General features: G+C 43.1%; 1 protein-coding gene across 6 annotated transcripts in view; it reads right to left on the bottom strand.

Annotated features, from left to right (window-relative positions):
- Positions 1 to 23867, bottom strand: part of LOC137357193 (phosphatidylethanolamine-binding protein 4) — a 485084-nt gene that overhangs the window by 19779 nt on the left and 441438 nt on the right. The gene's annotated exons all lie outside the window — the stretch shown is intronic.

Here is a 23867-nt window from a genome sequence, read left to right as displayed (position 1 = left end):
TTGTCCTTTGGTGGGATATTAAATCAGGGGCTCATTAAAGGTTGCATGGGACTGTTCAAATAAGAACAGAAGTTGTCCTGGTAGCCAAGGCAGCCTTGGCTTCGTGGAGAGCACTCTCGCTTATGAGTCAAATAGCTATGGGTACAAGTTCTGCTCCAGAGATGGGAGCATCCAGGCTGACAGTCCAGTGCTGTATGAAGGAGTGCTGCACTGCTGGAGGTGCCATCTTTCTGCTGTGACACTTTATGGAGGCTCCACTGTGCCCTCTCATGTGGATGTAAAAGATCCCATGGCACTAACTGAAGAACAGCAGGGGAGTTTTCCCCACTGTCCTTGCCAAACTTTATCCCTCAGCCAACACTTGAAACAGATTATCTGGTCACCATCATTTTGCTGTTTGTGGGACCTTGCTGTGAGCAATTTGTCTGTTACGTTTCCAATATTATTACAGTGACTACACTTCAAAAGTGCAGTAAAGTGGCTGGAAAGTGCTTTGGGACATCCTGAGACTGTGAAAGGTGCTTTGGAAATGTAAGTTATTTTTTTCTTTTAACAACCAAAAAAAATTAACTGGTCCTTCATGTCAGCAAAATGTGTTCTAACACTCTACGTGAAAGTCATGCATTGTCTGTGAAACATGTAATTTCAGGAACAATATAAATGCAAGCCTTTTTTGTCTGTCTGGGTCAGCACTGTTTGTACAACACTATTTTGAGTGACAGTGCAATCCATGAGGAGATAAGTAGGAATTATCAAAAAAAGTAAATAACTATATGACTGACAAAGGAAAAATGAGTGAGCATTAAATAATACAAAATATTTACAATTAAAAATGTGAAGATTAATTTTATGCATTGAGTTTTGTTTTGCAAGTATAACAACTAAAAAGAAAATCATTGCTCTGCATCAACAATCTGGAATGTCCCAATTGTTTGCTTTGCTGCTAGAGGGCTCCATTGGAGCCACTGCTCTTTTGTGAACTCAAGGTCTCTAGAAACTGGGATGGAATGCTTCTACAGCTCAAATGCTCCAGGATGATTCATAATATTAATTATTAGTAAGTACGTGCAAGGCCTCTGATTGGTTATGAATCATGACAGAACCCAAGTTAGGCACAGTTTAACTGAGCTTTAAACAGTTTAATTTTCTGCATCAGTGCTGCTGGTGTAAAATGAGGAGGGTCCCATGCAACCTAAGATTCAGTGATAATCTGCATTATCAAACAAATACGTATGATTTAATTTTATAGCGATTCAGTAAGGCTTATCCTGGGTTTAAGTACACAAGTATACATGGCCTTATATAAAGTTAGTCCCTTGGGTATTGAAACTCACAATAAATATACTATTTCACTATCATTTGAATATACTACAATTTAGCAGAAAAGAGGCACAAGTCCCAATGTTAACTGCTGGTAGGTAAGGAAGATAGGAAATTATTTGGCCCTCTTGGCCTCATCTGCATGGCCCATGTGAAGCACTACTGGCTAATGGTGGGAGTGGGATTTCAGGACAGGGACAATTGAAGGATTTATGCTGATAACAAGATTCATATATGAACTGTAATCTTGATGAGCATTCTGAAGGAACTGCCAGTATGGTATTTGTAACTGGGAGGCACAAAATATCAATCAGCTTGGATAGTTGGTAATGGTAAAATAGATCCTGCACTCTGAGTTTGACAAGGACAGATCTGTTCCATTTGCAAACTCTGCTTGAGGCTGAACACTATCCTGCATAGTGAATGTGTGCACACTCAGAGAATATAAATCTGGTGATTGCAACTATTAAAATGCAGTAAGATACTAAGACAGAGGGTGCCTCAAGTTCATGTGACCTACGAGCAGAAGCACTTGGGCAGGATTTTCCTTCCGGTGCAGGAAATGGAAGACAGGACCATTTCCAGATCCCAAACCTGGGCCCTCAGGGGGAAACAATCACCGGCCCCGATTTTCACAGTGGCGTCCCCTGAATTGGCCTAGAGGCATGTTTGGCTGCCAATTAGCGACTGTGGGGGCAGGAACGGAGGCCCAACTTTTCAAGTGCGGTCCCAATTTAAACAGACCACAGCAGCTATTATTGTAGCTGTTGTTTTACTGCTGTACTGTCTGTTTGCAAAATCATAGAATCAGAGAAATGGAATGTTTCAGGAGAGCAAGAGGCCTGGAACTCAGGTCAGGGCAGCCCCTCGATTTACTGATGTGGACCTAGAGGTCCTCTGAGAGGCCTTCAAGGAGAAGAGTGAGGTCCTCTTCCCGGTGGGTAGCTGGAGGAGGCCTGGATTGAGACAGCTGACCCAGTCAGCAGACGAAGGGTAGTGCAGAGAGACCGCACCCAGAGTCAGAAGAGGTTTCATGACCTGTACGCTCTGGCAAGGTGAGTGCAAATGCCAACGTTCAGGACAGGCCTCTCGGTTTCCACCCTCCAGCAAACACATCAGCTGAGGAGTCTCATGGCACATGCTGCTACAGAACAGGGAGGAATGTGTCTCAAAGACACTTACTGACCCCTGACAATGGCTCAGAGGTTCCTTACTTTCATGTTATCACTGCATGGAGCAGGGAGTTGTGGATAACGAGGAAGTCAGGTATGGTGAAATGGACATCTGTAGTGGAGATGCTGATTAGAGAGTGCAATGCGTTCATTAAGGGGGTGCATTGCACTCCACCTCGTCCAACAGCATCATCAGCACCGAGTTGTATTGGGGGGCCTCAGCACTGCAGAGACTTCTGCTCTCCAAGGCTAGTTCTCATGATCTCTTCTTGGGTCTCTCATAGGTTCTGACATCGAGGCAATGAGACCAACTCTCTCAACATCACCGGGCAAGCAGCAAAGCTCAGAAGTAGCACCTTATGAGTGCACCCTCCACCAGCGTTACAGTCACCTTGGTGGCTGCTCATGCATAGGGTGGCACTGGGTGATCATCGTGGCACCCGTGTGCAGGAGGAGGTGCTAGAGGTGTGGGCAGTCCACTCGGGACAGGGAGGACCGAAACAGTGCTGCTCAGCTGAGCACAGATGTAGGGCCTCTGGAAAGGAGGCTCCACAAACAGCAACAAATTTTCTCCCACGTGTCAGAGTTCCTTGAGGCATTGCAGGGTCATTAGCTGAGAATTGGAGGAGTCTGTTCAGCTCATGTGCACCATCATGGCTCAGGGCTTTGAGCATATGAGCTCCTCCATTAAGAGAGTGGCTAACCTCATGGAGAGGCATATGTGGCAGTACTTGGAGTGCATGCAGGAACTGTGCACTGATGTGTGCCACATGACATAGCATGGAGTGGTCAGAGGCGTTGATGGTGTAGGGATGTTTGAAGGGGATGCCAGTTGTGCCTGAGCTGGTTCCTCCCTCCAGCCATGTGGAGCATCTGCCAAGGACTGAGGCTGTCACTGGGAGGATGAGGGTGCATCCCCTCATGGGGCGCCATCATCACCTTCAGCCTCCTTGGTCCCTCTTACAGAGCGATCTTCTGTGCAGCAGGGCCCAGTGATGGAGGCTGCCCCTGCAACGATGCAAGCATGACTGCCACATGTATCTCAGCTGCAGGCACAGACAAGTGAACAGACTGCCTCCACCTCATCCAAGGCCTCAAGGGGAGCACCGCGTAGAAGTGGCCGAGCGCAGAGGCCCCTGTCTCAGGCTGAGTACTGAGTAGGTCTCTAGGATATCTTTTACCTGTAAGTGTGCACTGTTTTCTTTTCTGAGCACCATTTAAATATTGACACATGATACCAGACTTGTGAGCTTCCTTTTATGAATGGTGATACAAGAAAAGAGGTATGAAGTGGTGAAGGCGAGTAAAGGTCCGTCTACAGTGATGGTGAAACCTCTGGACATATGTGCATCCTTCATTGGTGGCAAGAGTTTACATGTTCCAAGTTGCATCTTTAATGATAGTGTTAGCACAGGCAGCTCAGAGTGAGTTCCAATAAACACTGTGGTTCCTGTGTCAAGGGGGCTCACAAAATGAGCCTGGATCAGATGAGCCCTGACATTAAGAGCATCCTGATGAGACCCTCGAGCTCTGTGCTGGGTCTGGCCACCTCCCTGTGCAGCCAGGCCACCTTGGTGTTCTGCATCCTTCCCCTCTGCCTCCTCTTCCATGTCCTGCTTTTTCTCTTCCTCCGATGACCTGAGTCCTTCCAGGGCCTCACCATCTTCAAGGTCCACCACAATGAGCAAGACCTTTGCCACAGTGTATTGCAGGACACCACCCGACTGCTCCAGGCACTGGAACCCCATCTTCAGAAGCCTGTTGACCTGCTTAATGGTGGTCCTAGTGAGCAGATGGCTTCGGTTGTATCGCCTCTTTGCCTATGTCTTGGGCTCTTGTAGAGGGGTGAGTAGCCATCTCTTCAAGGGATAACCCTTGTCTCCGAGAATCCATCCATGGAGTTTGATGGGGTGGAGTGAAGAGCTGTGGCAGCCTGGACTGCTGGAGAATGAAGGAGTCTTGGCAGCTGCCAGGAAAGCAAGTGCACACATGGAGGAAGCCCTTGTTGTGGTCTCAGACCAGGTGAACATTGAAGAAGTGGAAGCCCTTCCTGTTGATGAATCTTACTCACTGGACAGTCGGTACCTTGATGGCCACATGGGTGCAATCGATGATGTCATGCACATGGGGGAATACAGTGATGAGGCAAAACTCCCTCTATGCCTGCGAGGCCTCATCTGTCTGGAATTGAATGTACTGTTCAGCTGTCACAAACAGGGCATTAGTTGACATGTGGTATGCAGTGTTGCCCTGCCGTTTGCGAGGTGCCACAAAGGTCCGCAGCTAGTCCTTGGAAGGAGCCAGAGGCAAAGAAGTTCAAGGCAACAGTGACCTTAAAAGCTACTGGCATGGCATAGCGATCACTGCTGCGAGGTGGGAGTTCTTTGATGATGAGGCACAGTCATAGAGAGATACAGCACTGAAACAGGCCCTTTAGCCCACCGAGTCTGTGCCGACCATCAACCACGCATTTATACTAATCCTACATTAATCCCATATTCCCTACCACATCCCCATCTACATTAATCCTATATTTCCTACCATTCTCCTCCCACCTACCTACACTAGGGGCAATTTACAATGGCCAATTTACCTATCAATCTGCAAGTCTTTGGCTGTGGGAGGAAACCGGAGCACCCGGCGGAAACCCACGCGGTCACAGGGAGAACTTGCAAACTCCACACAGGCAGTACTCAGATCTGAACCCGGGTCACTGGAGCTGTGAGGCTGCGCCATTGTGCCACCCATGATGTCTGTGATCATTTGCCTACAAAGTTGCAGTCTCCTGCAGCACTGGTAGCTCCATCTTTGCCAGTAGATCCTAGGTTGAGGACATGGTCTCTGTGTACTTCCTGTCCCTCGTACCTCCCTTCTGCCCTCATGAGGCCGAGGGCTCTGCCCTTCCTGCGGAGGGTGTTGTTCCTCATCACCACAGGATCCAAAATCTGAGAGTTGTGTTCTCGTTGTCAGCTGCTGCCTTCATTGTGCTCAAGTGGTCCCCCAATTGTGTTCAGTAGCTTTGCCTCCTCCTCTTATCCACCTGCAATGCCAGGAGGGTGATGACCCCCTGCACTGCCCGAGCAACTACTGCCCACTCTCCCCGCAACCTGCGCTGATCCGATGCCACCTTTTTCCCAATGGCTGAATCCCCCTCTGTGCCGTCCATCCTTTCATGGGGCCCATCTAATACCCTGGCACGGCCATTACTGGCTCCTGGCTGTGTGACTGCCTCCAGTTACCTGGTCTGCCCCAGACAGCGTGTGCAGTCCCTGTGCCCTGTCAAAATCAGATGAGCTTTTTAACAATCTTAATTGGACTTCTTCATGGATTGGGTGGAATCTCAGAGCCGCCCTCTCCTCGCACTGCTGAAACTCAGCAGCACCGGGAACGGCATCGGGAAACTGGCATGCCGGCTGGCACCAATATTTTCGGCCCCTGCCCGGCTCTGTTCCTGTCCCCAGCAGAACCTGAAATTCAGCCCATGCTCTCCATCATTCTGGTGCAGCTTTGGGGCAACACAGGAAGTTCAACTTCCTTGCTGATGTTTGTCAAAAACACTGAGGAGTTGAACTGGAGGGAGAATGCCGATTGTCAGCATAAAATATTGTTGGTTGGTATGTGTTATCACCTTTTCTTCCATTGTTGATTTCTGGAGACCAAGGAGAATGGAGAAAATACATGTATTAAGCAAACTTTCATTTCCAAGAAAAGACCTCTATTGACTTGCCTGTCTTCTTTGAGGGGAAAAATGGTATATGGTGGCATCAATAGTTAAACCAAGTCTGGAATATATTCCGGGCTACTTTGGTGTGATTTACGATGTAGCTCACAGTATGTCTACTGCAGCTTAATGTTGTGCTGAGTATCAATCCGAGCTGAGGCACCAGTGGCCAAGTTGGATCATATCTTAACAAAGGGTTAGAGTGTAAATCCAAACCTGTTTCCACTCATACCAAAGGACCAAGATTGTCTGTTCAGAAACATACTCTGCATCACAGTTTGGAGGTGTCATAAAGTCAAATGCAGTGTTCTGAGCTCCAAGTAATTGACATGCCAGGTGGACTTGTTCACTGTCCACCTCACCTCAGCCCACTTTCTCTGGATTAGGGTTCCCCATCCATACAGAGAGACAAGCATTACTCCTATCAATTAACGTGGCATTGACCCCACTGAAGAATGCTATGCTCCTGCAACCACAATTCCACAGAATCATGCAATAATACAGCACAGAAGGAGGCCATTCAGCCCACTGGGTCCATGTTGGCTCAACTGAAGAGGAATTCAGTTTGTCCAATTCCCGGCTCTTCTCCTTCAAGTATTTATCTAATTCATTTTTGAAAGCAACTACTGTATCTATATCCACCACCCTATCTAACAGTCCATTCCAAATGCAAACCACTCTTTGTGTAAACAAGTTTTCCCTCATGTTGCCTCTGGTTCTTTGGTTAATCACCTTAAATCTGTGCGCTCTAGTTATTGACCCTTGAGCTATTGAAAACAATTTCTCTTTATTTACCCTGTCTAAACCCTCATGATTTTAAATACCTTGAACAAATCAACTCAACTTTCTCTGCTCTAAGAAGAACAATTCCAACTTCTCCACTGAATCCTGTCATGAAGACACCCACCTGCCAAGAATAAGGCATATTAATTTTGCCATCTCAACATTAAGTTTAAACTGTTGCTGGAGTGAAGAAATGGCTTGTTTTACAAGAGATCACCAGACACTTGGCTGGTGGACATTCGCATACTAACAGACAGTGCTCAGAAAGACAAAAGAATTGCTCACTGATTCAATTAACAGAGATTGGGCTGGGCAATGGTGATCCACATCTTGCCTGGGTAAGACGGCAATACACCCCCCCACCGAGACCTTTGAAATCCACAAATGCAGAAGTTGTTAAACCAGCTGGTCACAAGACTAACCTGCTGACCAACTGGGAGGTTTGAATTGTGCTCACAGGACAGTTTTGAACACAGACTACAGAGTGTAACTGAACCTGGAACAAGATAACCTCTCTCCTGGCTGGCTCTCTCTCGCTTTCTCACAAGCCTCCAGACCCACTGAAGACAGGTAAAACTCATGAGAGAAAAGACTCCGACATCGAAACAAGTTGAAGCATGCACTGGGCTCCAATGAACAGCAAGACTTACCGGCAATCAGACTCCACATTGAACTCAAAGGACCGTAAATAACTGCCAGATATTGCCTCAAACTTTTCTCCTTTATTCCTTCTCCATTTTCTGTCTCTATCTGTCTGTGTGTTTATCGCGTATGCATGCTAGCGTGGTCACGTCGAGTATTTGCAGTCGTCACCCAAATTAGAGTTTAAGATTTATAAATTTCCACCTTTCTTGTTTAAATCTAAGAAAACCTGTCTAATTTATTTCTTTGCCTTTCAATTGGAAAACGGTGAATGTGGATTCACTGAGGGGGAGCTAAAAACAGTGTTTTTAGAATTAAACCCTGTTACGATTAGACCAGGAAAAGGCTGAGAGGAAATCCCCAGACCTCTATCTCAGCTGGTCATAACAATCCACATAACTGTAATCCATCACACCCTAGAACCATTCTCATAAGTCTTTTCGCTAAAGCCTTCACATCCTTCCGAAAGTGTGGTGTCCAGAATTGGACACAACATTCCAGCTGGGGCACAACTAATGTTTCATATGGGTTTTGCTTAATTTTCCAGCTTTTGCACTATCTGCCTCTATTTATAAAGCTCAGGGTCCATATACTTACTTTATGAAACTGACCTGTCATCTTCAAAGATTTGAGTACAAGCATCCCCTATCTCTTGCTGAAGCCTGGGGAGTTTGTTTAAGCTAACCCTGCCTGGCAAGAAGCTGAGGGGATTGGTTTTTCATGTCACCTGATTCTGATCTATCTTCATTGACTGGGAATAACAAACTGCGAAGAGATTACCACAGAAGCAGGTTTAGCTGCAAAGACCTCACAATTAAATGATCATTTGGGAACATAAAGTGGCAGCTGCCATTAAGCTGAGAATAGGTAGATAGTGTCTGGCTGAAATTTGTGACCCTTGTGAAGAAGACACACAAGTTCCCAGAGGGCTTCAAAGCAGTCTGATCATATCCCAGGGCTGGTTAAAGCAAGGCAACTAGGAACCATGTTGTGCTTTGGCTCTCGAAGAAGAGACTTCTCATCCTTGCTGGATAGCTGAATAATGCCCACAGAGCAAGATACTGGATGGCTGTCAGTGTGCCTGCAAAAGCAACCCTGGGGGAGCTTTAGGGTGGAAAAAAGACTGCTGAAAATTTTATGTATAATTTTTTTTCAAGTCCACTCCAGCAATATATTCTAAAACACGGGTAAATGCAAACTTTCAAAGCAGCAGTAGTTGTAGGAAACTATTGTTTAGGCAAGAAAGGTAAATGGTTATGTTTAGGTATTTGTAAATATGCCTGTTATACTCCAGGCTGACACACACCAGTCGTAAACCGCAGCCTGAAAGTGGAGACTTACCCCTATAATAATTTGGCTTGAAGTTAATTATTTTTGTGCTCAACAACATTGCACCGGATTTTGTGGAGGTGTCTAAAAGTACACAGTTCCGTCCGTGGTATCCTGTTGAACTACAGCTACCTACTTCTGACATTTTCCTGTTCACTGACTTCTGCTTCTCTTGGTCTCAACAGTTCCTTCTTAGTCACCCTGCAATGAGCAGATCAGTGCTGTACACACACACACGCATCTTTGCCAGGATGACTCATGCTCTCAGACACCATTATTGGCAGCTCCAGTCAGATGCTGCAATGCCGGCTTGTTGGGGATTTCCAAATCTCTGCACTGCTGAACTCAATTTGAAGAGAACAAGATCTATTTTTTTGAAAAAGCTAATTTCTTTCAACTGCCAAGTCTTCTCTGAACTAACTCCAAACGTTATGATTGGCGTTCTTTCAGTCCCGTGAAACACTTTCAAAATCAAACGAGATAAGCCCATTAATCTTTCAACTTTGAAACACTGAGATGTCCTAATTAATTACATTTGTTCTCCCACAGTATCCCTTCACTTTCCATGGCAGCAATTATTACTTTTATCGGCATTATCAGCACCAGACAGTTCCAGCATTACAGAAATATTAGGCAAAAAAACCTCAATTTTGAAACAAATAATTCTAAAAAGATCTAAAGAGGTTGACTGGATGGCACAGTGAGCTTGGACATTGGCCTTTCAACCCTTAAGATTGGAGTCTGAGTCCAAGTTTGCTGCCTTCAAGGGTTCTATGTCAACTGATATCAGTGGTTCCAACTGTAAAGAAAGTTGTCCCTAATTTAGCACAAATCAGCAACTGCATTTAAACAGTGTGGGTGACAAGCAGAAAATGGTTTGGTGGGGCGTATTCTTTTGAGGATGGGATTGATGCCCGTTATTGTGATAGGATAGAGGTAACTTGACTTCACATGTAAAATTCTCTCCTTCTTCTTCTGCCATTTTTTTCTATTTTGCTGTCATGAAGGCGTTGATTCCTTACCTATTGATCATCCTAAATGCAAGAGCCCAGCCCTAAAACTCAGCAGGCTGGAAAGAGTGCATATCGTTGAGGAGACAATGCCAGAATCTATTTGGTTAAAGATGAGAAGCAAAAGGGGCATGATCACGTGACTGTGGATATTCTATAGGCCTTCAAATAGTGAGCAAGAGAGGGAGGAGCAAATTTGCAGGGAAATCACAGAGATTGCAAAACTACAGAGTGGTGATATTTTAATTCCCCAAGTAGTAATTAGGATAATTTTAGAGCAAAGTGAAAGGAGGGGAGGAATTTCTGGATTGCGTTCAAAACTTCCTGAATCAGTACATTCCCAGCCCAACAGGAAAAGAGGCATTGCTGGATGTGGTGCTGGGAAATGAGATGGGCCAAGTGGACCAAGTGTCTGTGGGAGGGGTCAGTCCTCCCAAAATGCATCACCTCACACTTCTCAGGATTAAATTCCATTTGCCACTGCTCCACCCATCTTACCAGCCCATCTATATCATCCTGTAATCGATGGCTTTCCACCTCACTATTACCGACACCACCAATTTTCGTGTCATCTGCGAACTTACTGATCATACCTCCGATATTCATGTCTAAATCATTAATGTACACAACACACACCAAGGGTCCCACACCACAGGTCACAGGCTTCCAATCACAAAAACAACCCTCGACCATCACCCTCTGCCTGCTGCCACAAAACCAATTTTGGATCCAATTTGCCAAATTGCCCTGGATCCTATCTTACCTTCTTGACCAATCTCCCATGTGGGACCTTATCAAAAGCCTTACTGAAGTCCATGTGGACTACATCGACTGCTTTACCCTCATCGACACACCTAGTCACCTCGAAAAATTCAATCAAATTTGTTCAACATGATCTCCCCCTGACAAAGCCATGCTGACTATCCTTGATTAATCCCTGCCTCTCCAAGTGGAAATTAATCCTGTCCCTTAGAATTTTTTCCAATAGTTTCCCTACCACTGATGTTAGACTCACTGGCCTGTAATTATCTGATTTATCATTACTACCCTTCTTGAATAACAGTACCACATTCGCTGTCCTCCAGTCCTCTGGCACCTCTCCTGTGGCCAGAGAGGATTTGAAAATTTGTGTCAGAGCCCCTGCTCCCTTGCCTCACATAGCAGCCTGGGATACATTTCATCTGGGCCAGGGGATTTATCCACTTTTAAGCCCACTAAAACTGCTATTATCTCCTCCCTTTCAATGCTAATTTGTTCAAGTATATCACAATCCCCCTGCCTGATCTCTACACCTACATCGTCCTTCTCCATAGTGAACACAGATGAAAAGTAATCATTTAAGACCTCACCTACGTCCTCTGGCTCAGACTGCCACTTTGGTCCCTAATGGGCCCTATTCTTTCCCTGGTTATCCTTTTGCCCTAATATACTTAGAAAACACCTTGGGATTTTCCTTTATCTTGCCTGCCAGTGTTTTTTCATGCCCCCTCTTTGCTCTCCTAATTACTTTTTAAAGTACCCTCCTACACTTTCTATACTCCTCTAGGGCCTCCACTGTTTTCAGCCCTCTGAATCTGCCTCCTTTTTTTGTCGTGACCCAATCTTCTATATATCTTGACATCCAAGGTTCCCTGGACTTGTTGGTCCTACCCTTCACCTTTACGGTAACATGTTGACCCTGAACTCTCACTATTTCCTTTTTGAATGACTCCCACTGGTCTGATGTAGACTGATGTCGAGGGCTAATGCGCTGAGAAGGGATCTCGCTAGGATAAAATGAAACCAAAGACTGACAGAAAAAACTATACACAGAACAATGGGTTGTCTTTGAGGAAGAGATGCTTCAGGTACAGGCTAGGTACATTCCAGCAAGGGCAAAAGGGAGGTGAAACAAAACAGGGCTCCTTGGATGATGAGGGAGACAGAGATTTTGATGAAACAAAGCTATTAGCTGAAGTTTATTTAAGGCCTATTAATCCTGCAGAAGAATGAATTACATGGAGGAGAATTCCAATAAGAGAGAAAGATAGAGCTGCAGTTGGCAATAAATGATCAAAGCAAGCAGGAAAGCAAAGAAAGAAGCCGTTTTAGGTATAAAATATTACAGCTATTGAGAGTGTAATATGTCAGAAAAAAATAACTGCTTGCTATTGTCTTTGTGACAATATCTAAATGTAGGAAAATGATAGGCAGGAAAAGACCAGTTGGTCCATCGAGGCTGCCCCACACTCATCATGTATGGGGCATTATGACTGGAAACTTCCTACTACGCATAACCCTGTTGTATATTATTGTTAGTGTAGATCAAGCGTTGTTTACAGACGTCTCAGAGTCATTGTATGACTAAATAGCAAATCTTTTATTTTATATACATACCTATTTACACTCTCATTAAGCATATCCAGCTAGCATCTCTCATGATGCTTCTCGCTCCTTCCAAGCGAATACCCATGTGACGACTACGTCATCATCCCTACTGCAGGAATGGTCTCAAACATTATCCCTTTCAGACCCTCTTACGACAAACACCACTACTCCCAATCACTTATAAAGTCATCTAACCTCACAGGAGAGGCAAAAAAGGGGACATGGGAGGAAATACTCGAAAATTCCTCTTCGAACCTCTCAGATGATCAAGCCAGCTGCTGGTTATCTGCAATCCACTTGCTTTCTATATGATAGGATCTCTGCCTCCGCCAAGAACCAGTCCAGCTCCCCCTTGAAAGCTAAGAATGAACAGCCACCGCCCCAGCCGGCATTACATTCCAGAAACTCAGTATTCTCTGGGGAAAAAAAACCACCCGACATCTAGCCTATTCCTACTTCGTTGCAGTTTACAAGCATTTCCCAATGGTGGAAAGAGCAAAAACCAGAGGGCATCGAATTAAGGTGAATCGTAAAAGAATGAACAGTGATATCAGGAACACTTCTTTATTTGGTTAGGATCTGGAATGCACGGGCTGAGAGTGTGGTGGAGGCAAATTCAGTCATGACTTTCAAAAGGGAATTGGATAAGCACCTGAGGAGAAAAGGTTTGCAGGCTCTGGAGAAAATGCAGGGGAGTGGGACTAATTGATTTGCTCATGCAGAGAGCCAGCATGGACACGATGGGCTGATTGGCTTCCTTCTGTGCTGTAATCATTGTAAGATTTCTCCTAGTCCTTCCCAATATGTCAAACTGAAATAATTTATCAATAGGCACACAATACAGCCCTTTCATTATTTAGTCAACCGAAATCAACCATTTAGTTTATTCAAGTATATTTGCTCCCTCTCCTTGCTTACACTTGACTGGGCCATTCACCAGCTAATAAAGCAAACAGTATCCTGTGCTTTATTAATAGGGACATAGAGTACAAGAGCAAGGAAGTTATATTGAACTTGTAAAAGACACTAGTTCGGACTCAACTGGAGTATTGCGTCCAATTATGGGTGCCACACTTTCGGAAAGTGAGGGCATTGGAGACAGCACAGAAAAGATTCACGAGAATGGTTCCAGGGATGAGGACTTTCAGTTATGAAGATAGATTGGGGAAGTTAGGACTGTTTTCCTTGGGGAAGAGAAGACTGAGAGGTGATTTGACAGAGGTATTCAAAATCATGAGGAGTCTGGATAGACTCGACAGATAGAAACTGTTCCCACTTGTGAAAGGATCGCGAACGAGAGGGCATAGCTTTAAAGTATTTGGTAAGAGAAACAAAAGTGACATGAGGAAAAACCTTTTCACACAGCGAGTGGCTCAGGTCTGGAATGCGCTGCCTGAGAGTGGTGGAGGCTGGTTCAATTGAAGCATTCAAAAAAGAATTCGACAGTTATATGAAAAGGAAGAATGTGCAGGGTTATTGGGAGATGGCAGGGGAATGGGACTGAGTGAATTTCTCTTTCAGAGAGCCGGTGCGGACACGATGGGCTCAATGGCCTCCTTCTGCACTGTAACGATTCTGTGAAAAAAGATGTATGATACATGTCAGGTGAATTTTTCAAATGAGAGCGCCGCCAAGACCGTAAGTTGAGAGGGGAGATGAAGAGGAAAATAAGATAGGCAAAGACAGAATATGAGAATAAAATGGCAGTCGACATAAAAGAGCACCCAAAAATTTTCTACCGGCATGTAAATAGTAAGCAGGTAGTAAGAGGCGGAGTGGGACCCATTGGGGAGAAAGAGGGTAATATTTGCTTAGAGGCACAGGGCAAGGCTAGAATACTTAATGAGTACTTTGTATCAGTGTTTATCAAGGAAGAGGAATCCGACAAAATATCAGTGGAAGCGGAAAGAGTAGATGAATTGAATCGGGTAAACTTTGAGAGGGAGGAGGTACTGGAAAGGCTGGATATGCTGCGGGTAGATAAAGCACCTTGTCCGGATGCCTTGCAACCCAGGTTGCTAAAGGAAGTGGAGGTGGAGACAGCGCCATAATCTTCCAAACTTCCCCAGATATCGGGGAGGTGCCAGATGATTGGAAATTGGCAAATGTGACACCCTTATTCAAAAAAGGGTGTAAGGATAGTCCTAGCAACTACAGGCCAGTTCGTTTAACATCAGTGGTGAGTAAAGTTTGAGAAACTATAATCAGGGAAAAAGTAAACAGGTATTTGGAGAAGTTTGAGTTAATTAAGGACAGCCAACACTGATTTGTAAAAGGCAAATCATGCTTGACTCATCTAACTGAATTTTTTGATGAAGTAACAGAGAAGGTTGATGAAGGGAATGTGGTGGATGTTGTTGATATGGAATTTAAGAAAGTCTTTGATGAGGTACCACCTAAAAGGCTGGTTTACAAAATTGAGGCTCATGGAATAGGAGGGTCAGTGTCCAATTGGATAAAAAATTGGCTTCAGGACAGAAAACAGTAAGTTGGAGTAAATGGTTGTTTATCAGACGGGAGGATGGTAGATAGTGTGTTCCTCAAATGTCAGTGCTGTGACCACTGCTTTTTTTTGCTATATATAAATCACTTGGATCTTGGAAGACACAGTAGAATTTCAAAATTTGCTGATGATACCAAGCTTGGAGGTGTGACACTGTAACAGGATATAGATAGGCTAGCAGAATGGGCAGACAGGTGGCAGATAGGGATAGGGTGAGGCAATATACACTGAATGGCACAGTTCTAAAGCTTGTGTGGGAACAGAGGGACCTGGGGGTGCATGAGAATCGATCTTTGAAAGTGACGGCACATATTGAGACAGTGGTTAGCAAAGCATATGGGATCTTGGGCTTTATAAAAAGAGACATTGAGTACAAAAGCAGGGCAGTTATGCTGAACCTTTATAAAGCTTTGGTTAGGCCCCAATTTGAGTATTGCGTCCATTTCTGGTCACAATAATTCAGGAAGGATATGAGGGTACTTGAAAGGGTGAAGAGAAGATTTGCCAGAATGGTTCCAGGGATGAGGGATTTTAGTTACAAGGTTAGGTTGGAAAAGCTGGGGTTGTTCTCCCTGGAGCAAAGGAGATTGAAGGGAGATTGAATAGAAGTATACAGGATTATGACAGGCTTAGACAAGGAATAACTATTCCCATTAACTCATGGCACAAGGACTGGGGGACAAAGATTGAATGTTTTTGGCACGAGATGCAGGGGGAATGTGAGGAAGAACATTTTACGTAGCGAGTGGTAATGACCTAGAACTCACTGCCCAAGAGTGTGATGGAACAGAGACAATCAATGATTTCAAAAGTAAATTGGATGGGCACTTGAAGGAAACAAACTTGCAGTGCTATGGGGATGGGGGTGGGGGGGTGAGGGGGAGTGGGACTGACTGGATTGCAGGTGGAGAGCTGGCATGACTCAATGTGTCTAATGGCCTCCTATGCTGCATACTGTCTGAAAATAAGTATGGCAGACAAAACACAAAGTTGCAGCAGGCAACAGCTTTGCTACAGCATGATTCTGACATTAAGCTCATTGAGCTCTTGCAACATGGAGCTACGCAGCAAGGATGCATATCTCCACTAAGCATCAATTCTCCCAGACAAATGGTGGACATTTTGACTGAAAGTGACCATAGCTAGATAGGCAGGACACCCAATTATTAGGTTGCACACACAATGTGAAACAGGAAATTAAACCCATTTAATTAATTGATAGAGTAAGTGACAGTTTAAAATCAACCTTCACATGATATTACAAATAAATATGTACAATGAGGCGCACTGTGTCAAAATATCATCCTGTTACCTCTTTCTTGTTTTCAATTAGGCTCAGGCAGACAGAAAGGAGACTGGATTCAGCTCTCTAACATTCATTCAAATGAATCCCTTCAGCTCCTATCGACTTCAAGTGACACCAACCAACAATGGGAAACTGTTCCTGAATTTAGTGCTCACAGGGCAATCACACCCAACGACGGGCAAACTAAGTTAAGTGCGGAAAACAGAAATGGGATACTAGTGTCATAATTGATGGCCTCTGAGGTAATATTGGAGGTAGAATACTTACTGTACTGTGTGGTAATGTAAAGAATTCAATTTTCTTCTGGACTCAGCTTGAATTTTACACTTTGGGCCAATATTAGCATGGTTACAGAACCAAATCTAAACATCCAATTCCAATATTCTGCAGCAAGTAATGTGCCTTGACACTGCCAGCCTTACATGTACCTGAGTTCCAGAACAGTGTTTAGACTAATTAGAGTTTGTGTGTTAGCAATGCTTGCTTTACTGTGACTTACACCATCTAAGAGGATCTTGCACAGGTATCAAAATCCTCTTTCTTTCCCCATCTTAACGGTGACTGAGATTATGCCATCAGGTCCCTAGGATCCATGCACCTTTCATGGGCATTTAAACCATTTGTCACAAAGATGAGAAGCTATGATGGGGTGAAACAGAATGAATAAGAACAGGAGAAATTGTCTAATTGAAAGAAAAACTCAGAAATCCTGCTGAAATTACCTGATCATCATTTACCAACTCCTCCATCCACTTCGAATGGAGTAGTTAATGCTTTTCTTTCAACAAATAAAGGCTGTGCTTACTGAAAGCAGCCTTCGAGTGGCATCTGAACCGATCTGAACTGTGAAAATGTGAGAAAATTCCAATAGGTCTGAAAAGGTTTAATGCAAAGATATGAAGAATTTCATGTCTCTCCGGAGATGTCTCAGCTAATGAGTTTGCAGTGAGATTATTGACAGAATTTGGAAATAATTCTTGTATCCGACATCATCAGAAAGTGTTCTGCAAAACGTGCACTGAGATCAAACAACTCATACTTCACCACTTTATACAAAGGACAGGCAAGGTAAATTACAGATATGAACTCAGTCTTGACTTTCAAATGCAAAACCAGTGAGGGACGCCCAACATAGCTATAAATAAATCAAAGAATAGAGACAAGGCAAGATATTAATACGGGAAAAGATAAACAGACTGTGACAGGAAGGGCCAGTGAGTACAAATCTAAAAGTAAATCAGCAGACAAAGTGAGAGGTTACAAAAATAATAAAAAGGACAAAACTGAAGGCTCTGTATCTGAATGCACATAGCATTCAAAACAAACAGATGAACTGAGAGCGCAAATAGAAATAAATAAGTTCGATCTGATAGCCATTACAGAGATATGGCTGGAGGATGACATCGATTGGGACCTGAATATTGAAGGGTACATGCATTTAGAAAGGACAGGGAGCTAGGAAAAGGTGGAGGGGTTGCTCTGTTAATTCATGATGGGATTAGCACAATAGAGAGGGATGACTTAAGTTCAGGAAACAAAGATGTAGAAGCAGTTTGGATCGAGATGAGAAATGATAAAGGCAAGAAGTCACTTGTGGGAGTGGTGTACAGGCCCCCTAACAGTAACCACATGGTAGGATAGGGTATAAAGGAAGAAATATGGGAGCTTGTCAGAAAGGTATGCCAATACCCTTGGGGTATTTTAATCTACATAGGGACTGGAAAAATCAGATGGGCAAAGGTAGTCTGGATGAGGAGTTCATAGAATGTTTTCAGCATAGTTTCTTGGAACAGCACGTTCTGGAGCCAACCAGAGAGCAGGCTATATTAGACGTTGTACTGTGCCACGAGATAGGATTAATTCATGACCTCATCGTGAAGGCACCCCTAGGCAGCGGTGATCATAATATGTTGAATTTTACATTCAGTTGAGGGAGAGAAGAGTGGGTCTAAGACTAGTAGTTTATGAGGACAGGAAAGCAGAGTTAGCAAAAGTGAACTGTCAAAGTAGGTTAGGGGATAGGCCTATACTGATGCAGTGGCAGACATTTAAGGGGATATTTCAGAATACACAGAATAGATACATTCCAATGAGAAATAAAAATTCCATCCGTGGTTCACTAAAACTTAAAGAAAAAGCATATAATTGCGCAAAGATGGGTGGCAGGTCAGAAGATCGGATAGGATAAAAAAAGCAGCAAAGAATGAATAAAAGATTAATCAGGAGAGAAAAACTGAAGTATGAGAGAAAGCTGGCTAGAAATATAAAAACAGATAGTAAGAGTTTCTATAGATATTTAAAAAAGAAAAGATTTAACAAAGTGACCATTGGTCCGATTGAAAGTGAGTTAATAAGGGAATTAATAAGGGAAAATAAGGAGATGGCAGATGAACTGTACAGGTATTTTGTATCAGTCTTCAGCGTAGAGGATACAAATAACATCCCAGAAATAGCTGCAAATCAGGAAATGGAAGGGAGGGAGGAACTCAAGAAAATTACAATCACCAGGGATGTAGTACTGAGCAAATTGTTGGAGCTGCGGGCTGACAAGTCCCCAGGTCCTGATGGGCTTCATCCAAGGGTCTTAAAAGAAGTGGCTAGTGAGATAGTTGATGCGTTGGTTTTAATTTTCAAAAATTCCTAAATGCGGGGAAGGTATTAGATTGGAAAATAGCCGATGTAACTCCTTTATTCAAAAAGGGAGGGTATTCAGAAAGCAGGATACTACAGGCCAGTTAGCTTAATATCTGTCAGAGGGAAAATGTTGGAAGCTGTTCTTAAAGACGTTATGGCAGGGCACTGAGAAAATTTCAAGGTAAACAGGCAGAGTCAACATGGTTTTATGAAAGGGAAATCATGTTTAACCAATTTATTGGAGTTCTTTGAAGAAGCAACATGTGCTGCAGATAAAGGGGAACCATTGGATGCATTGTACTTAGATTTGCAGAAGGCATTTGATGAGGTACCACATCAAAGGTGATGCGGAAAATAGAAGCTCATGGTGTTGGGGTAACATTTTGGCATGGATAGAATATTGGCTAGCTAATAGGAAACAGAGAGTATGCATAAATGGGTCATTTTCTGGTTGGTAAGATGTAACGAGTGGTACGTGGCAGGGATCAATGTTGGGGCCTCAACTTTCTACAATTTATATAAATGACTTGGATGAAGGGAGTGGACCGAAGGTATGGTTGCTAAATTTGCTGATGACGCAAAGATAGGTAAGAAAGTAAGTTGTGAAGAGGACATAAGGAGGACATAAAGGGATATAGCTAGGTTAAGTGAGTGGGCAAAGATCTGTCAAATAGAGTAGAATGTGGGAAAATGTGAAATTGTCCATTTTGGCAGAAAGAATAAAAAAGAAGCATATTGTCTAAATGGTGAGAGATTGCAAAGCTCTGAAATGCAGAGGGATCTGGGAGTCCTCGTGCATGAATCACAAAAAGTTAGTATGCAGGTACAGCAAGTAATTAAGAAAGCTCATCGAATGTTATTGTTTATTGCGAGGGGAATTGAATACAAAAGTAGAGAGGTTATGCTTCAGCTATACAGGGCATTGGTGAGACCACATCTACAGTATTGGTCTCCTTATTTAAGGAAGGATGTAAATGCCTTGGAAGCAGTTCAGAGAAGGTTTACTGGACTAATATCTGGAATGGGCAGGTCATCTTTTGAGGAAAGGTTGGACAGACTAGGCTTGTCTCTGCTGGAGTTTAGAAGAGTAAGAGGCGACTTGATTGAACCATATTAGATCCTGAGGGGTCTTGACAGGCTGGATGTGGAAAGGAGGTTTCCCCTTGTGGGGGAATCTAGAACTAGGGGTCACGGTTAAAAATAAGGGGTTGCTCATTGAAGACAGAGATGAGGAGAAATGTTTTCTCTCACAGGATTGTTTGGAGCTTTCTTCCTCAAAAGGCGGTGGAAGCACAGTCTTGGAATATTTTTAAAGCAGAGGGAGATAGATTCTTGATTATCAAGGGGGGTGAAAGGTTACTCGGGGTAAGCAGGATTGTGGAGTTGAGGTGACAATCAGATCAGCCATGATCTTGTTGAATGGCGGAGCAGGCTCAAGAGGCCAGTGGCCTACTCCTGCTCCTAACCCGTATGTTCGTATATATGTTCGTATGTCCATCTCTGACCACATAAGATCCTGTATAAAACATATACAATATATTCTCTATTCCTTTATGAAAAATGGCTGGTGCCATACAAAAATATACCCATTATACAAGTGAAGGGAGCATTGTTAATGAACAATAGATGTGTGATGTCACAAGCAGAACAGCGTAATAGACATTTGACACTGGAAAGGCAAAATGACAAAAATAATCTGTGTTCTCACAAAAGAATTTGCAGTTTACAGACATAATTATGAAGAGAGTGCTAAAGTACCTTGCATGGACGATCTGTTAAGGCAGAGTGCTAAAGTACCTCGTATGTATGATGATCTTAAGAACAGGCGTAAATTCAAGCACAATGTCCAAAGCCTGATCTCCAGCGTGAATACACCGACCAGTTTATCCAATTTTACAGCAGCCTAACCAATAATTCTTACCAGCTGGAGGATGTCGAAGAAAAGGTCGTTAAATTTTTTTTCACTTACCTTCTTGTGGAGCCAGGTGGGGTAGGAATACTCCTCGCGGCTCCACAGCACCAAGGCCAGACAGTGCAGCCCTCTTCCCACTCTCCTTCCCCAACTCCAGGACTTAACTGAGTGCTGCTGCTCGCAAGGCATCCAGATTTACATTGTCCCATTGGTAACCAGGGAGTTAGCTGCCTCTAGAGATGAGACAGGCACCCATAGTTCACCAGCAATGTTACAATGAGGTCAAAGGCCCAATTTCTGTTGGGCCTTGGGTTCAGCCTTGCACTTGAACTGCAGCGTCAGTTAAGCCCTCCAACACACCCATGCAAAAAAGAGATTACAACATATATCTATCCCTGGGATTTTCAAAGACTTACACTGAATTGATTCACTTTTTATCATCAGCTCCACTGACAAACCAATTTGCCATCAGGACGAGGTACTGTCATGATTATGTGCAACACGTACCTTCTGGAAATCCTGTGTTTTCTCATTTTTATCAGCGTAGTTATTGCTTTCCCTGTGATAGATATATGAAATGTGGATGTCCCATTAAAATCCCCTGATGTCACAAATTTACAGACATTTGTTTATCAAAATGGTTTCTTTACACCTGAAGTTCAGCAGGATCAGCTATTTTCCCAATCAACGATTCTTTTTATTCTTTTTCTTACACCCCCTTTCCATTCTCTTTAACCTTTTTCTCATTCGAGTGTCTTATTCATTTTGTCCATTTCATATTTTATTTTAATATTTCAAGGGGTTCAAATTATGGTGTGGGAGACCAGCAAGTGAACGTTTCACACGTTTGATTTAAATTCATTTTAGGAGAAATGTCAACATATTTAGGATTCTATTCTGAAACTTTCAGGGCCCTTATTTCAGTTTTGTTCTTTTCTACAACCCTCTGAGATCTCTGCTCTCCTCCAATTCTGCCACCTGCACATCCCCTGTATTAATTGCTCCACCACTGGCTGCCGTGCTTTCAGTTGCCTGGCCCTAAACTCTGGCATTCCCTCCCTAAATCTCCCCACCTCTCTCTCTTATTTTCAGAAGCTCCTTCAAACCTAACTCTTTCACCAAGGTTTTAATCACCTGCCCTCATATCTCCTTATGTGGAACAGTGTCAAATTTTGTGTGACAATTTTCCTGTGAAGTCCCTTGGAACATTTTACTAAGTTAAAGGTGCTATATAAATGCAAGTTGCTGCTGTTATTTTAACTCCTGCTTAGTTTCTTTACAAACTAATTTTTTCTTTGTTTTCTTTCTTTTTCTTTTCCTGTTTGGTTCTCTCTACAATAATTCCAACATTACACCCATGACTACAGTTCACAAGTACTTTATTGGTTGCAAAGTGCTTTGGAGCATCATTGAGTCATGAAAGGCATGAAATAAATGCAAGACTTACTTTTTTTATTTTGTTGTGTTTTGCTCATTTATTTCCCTGATATCCTTTCTTTTATGCAAAGTGTAAATTTAATTTGTACATTTCTCTATTTTTTCAAATATAGCTCATACAGTAAGCATTTAATTCTCCTCTGGGGCAATGGAGGGAGGGTTGTTGTGGGGGGCAGTGGGGAGAGAAGAGAGGGGGTGAATTAGTTTCATCTGTCATGGTTAGCATCATGAGTCAGCAAGGCATTCCTTTGGGGGTGGAATGTACGCTGCCTGCCTAAATCTCCACCCAATCAGGACAAGCAATGAAGGTGGTGGAGAATTCTGTGTTGAAGACCACCCCGCACAATCTAACTAGAGGGAGGAAGGAGCATTAGTCAGAGAATTGCAAAGGAATAAAAATAGCACTTTGGTGTTATACAATTGCATCAATATGTAATTTAAAGGAGAATATTCCAACTTTAGGCATGAAAATAACACTAGCCAGGTGAGACATTATCAAATACAGGGTTCAAAAATTATTTCAAATGTTCAGACCATTCAGTTTTATAGCTGAGATTGCTTTTCAATTTAGGTATCTGGATAATTATCAAGAAAGCAAAATCTTCACAATAATCAGCTTACTTTAGATAAATCTCCAGAATTGAACTGTTCAATGTTGGTGATTTCTTTCTTCTGCTTGGTGAGCTAAAAGATAAAGTCCCACGGATTGTTCGATTACATTTGATTGGTACCTGGTTAGCCTATGGGATATCCTACCCTTTCAATGCAGTGAATCTCAACCGTGAGATATAAAGAGCGATATTTTATTCCCTGATTTTCTTACTCTCTAAGGGTCCGTCACATGTGATAGAAATTCTTGGCATCCATTATTTGCCATCAGTTAATGGCCAACTGTCTTGTTATACGAACACATTGCTTTTTCACCTTGTATGTGTATGCATGCTTCCGTATGTTTTCTTTCAATTAGAAACTAAAACTTATTTTTTAAACCTCCCAACAAACCCAGTAAATATCATCACGAAGGCAATGCTGCAGTGGCATTTTCAAAATCCCAAAATAATTAGATACAATTCAAAACAGCCAAATTAAATAAATGAAAAACAACACTTGTCAACAAAATTCACTGAAGTCCAAAGCTTCCAAATGATGTAGCCTGACAATTGAGACGTCTCTTTAAATCTGTCATTTCTCCTAATCCTCAAAAATCCTGTAGCCTGTGCATCTCATATTACACAGCAGGCCTATCTGATATAAGGAAACTGACAAGGTGCATTTCACTGACACAATATCTTCTTAGGTTCAGAGATCCTCAGCGAAACTTTTCTTAACGGCACACTGCTGATTATCTTCAACTTTTACACTCTAATTTGGAATGATAGTGAGCAGGCCATGCGACACACACAAATTACGACCAATTGAAACCATTTCCACTTTGCTCTTACTTCGGTTATTGTCTCCCTTCATTGAAATCTCCCAGATTACGCACCCTACCCCAGTTAAGAGAAGAGGTAAGCAATCTGATCCAAAAGCTCAGCCAAAGGCATAAGGAGATAGAATTCGGAATGCTCATCTCAGTTGTACTATCACAGGTGTCAACCTGCATCTCTGACATTATTTTATGTCCCAATACAATCATAACATAGCTACTATTTGCGCCCATAAATCTTTCCTCCCCCCTCAAACATTTAACCAAACCAACCTCCAAAGGCACTGTGACGTAGCTCATGTTTC

Source organism: Heterodontus francisci, chromosome 47 (genome assembly GCF_036365525.1).
Source record: "Heterodontus francisci isolate sHetFra1 chromosome 47, sHetFra1.hap1, whole genome shotgun sequence".
NCBI classification, from domain to species: domain Eukaryota; kingdom Metazoa; phylum Chordata; class Chondrichthyes; order Heterodontiformes; family Heterodontidae; genus Heterodontus; species Heterodontus francisci.
Note: the sequence above shows the minus strand (reverse complement) of the source record. Positions and strands in the feature narration are given on the sequence as shown.